The 1,430-nt window shown below is 48.0% G+C and overlaps 1 pseudogene; it reads right to left on the bottom strand.

Annotated features, from left to right (window-relative positions):
• Positions 1-934: 934 nt before the first annotated feature.
• On the bottom strand, positions 935-1,034 carry LOC128597923 (uncharacterized; annotated as a pseudogene).
• Positions 1,035-1,430: the final 396 nt, after the last annotated feature.

Here is a 1,430-nt window from a genome sequence, read left to right on the forward strand (position 1 = left end):
TAAAGGGCTTCTCTGACAGGTGAGGTTCTTGACAAATGAGGCCTGGCCTTCATCCCTTCCTAAGGGTTTCTTGAGGCTATAATGCTGCTGGTGCATGTTGTACTGACCTGGAGTTGTCTCCCACGTGCCCCACACATATGAGGTTTCAGTCTGTGGTATGTTCCATGGTGTTCGTCCAGCTGCAAAATATCTTTCAAGTTGGGGCCACATATGTCACAGAGTGAAGGTGCTGGGTGGATGAACCCTTCTTAGGAATACTAACACTGACAGTCCAGAGACGTTCTGCTCAGAAGATGCCACTTCATTCTCCACCCTAGGCCCCTCCTGCTGTGCCCTTTTGAGCACTCAGAGTTCTCTCCCCTGTTACAGTGCAGCAAGCACAGAGGATCGGCCTAGGGCCTGTCACCTCAGCGGCCCCCATCACAATAGGGTCACACTAGGGGGTTCGGGGAGGAATCAGGATGCCACCCAGGCCCTGAGGTCACCCAGTCCTGAGGTGGAGGTGGGGATCTTTGTAGGTGTCGCCACTGCCCAGCCTCTTTGCAGTAGGACCAGCATCTCCTCCCCCATTTCTCCGCCTCTGTCACATCGGAACCACCCCTGTGGTCTCACATGCAGCTCGCAGCAACCTCAAACTCTCGGGTTCAAGTGATCCTCTTGCTGCAGCCTCCCAAGTAGCTGGGAGTACAAGCGCCCACCACAACTCCCAGCTATTTTTAGAGATATGATCTTGCTCTTGCTGGAACTCTGAGCTCAGGAAATCCACCCATCTCCGCCTCCCAGGGTGCTAGGATTACAGGCGTGGAGCTAGGCTAGGAGCCACAGCACCTGGCCCTTTCAAACTTTTTTAAAAAAAGGACAACGTATTGCTCCTAAATTTATAAATCAATTTGTGATAAGACGTATGTAATTTTTTTCTGATATTTTGTTTTTGTTGAATATGGTATGCTTCATGAATGTATGTAATTTTTGCTCAAGGGCAATGCTAATCTTCTCTGTATCATTCCAATTTTATTTTTTTTTTTAGAGACAGAGTCTCACTCTGTCACCCAGACTTTCGTGCACTCGCAGGATCAAAACTCACTGCAGCCTTGAATGCCTGGGCTCAAGAGATGCTCCTGCCCCAGACTCCTTAGTGACAGGCATATGTCACCACACCCAGCTAATTTTTCTTCGTTTTTGTAGAAATGAAGTCTCACTATGTTGCCCAGGCTGGTCTCAAACTCCTGGCCACAAGCAACCATCTCCCCCTTGACCTCCCAAAGTGCTAGTACAGGCATGAGCTGCCATACCCACCCCTGTTCCAATATTATGTGGAACAATTTGTGCTAAAGTGAGCAGTGTAGTTTTAGGGGTTTTTTAATTCTATTTTTTTATTATTAAATCATAGCTGTGTACAATAATGCAATCATGTGGTATAATGTGCTGGT

Source organism: Nycticebus coucang, chromosome 10, assembly GCF_027406575.1.
Source record: "Nycticebus coucang isolate mNycCou1 chromosome 10, mNycCou1.pri, whole genome shotgun sequence".
NCBI lineage: Eukaryota > Metazoa > Chordata > Mammalia > Primates > Lorisidae > Nycticebus > Nycticebus coucang.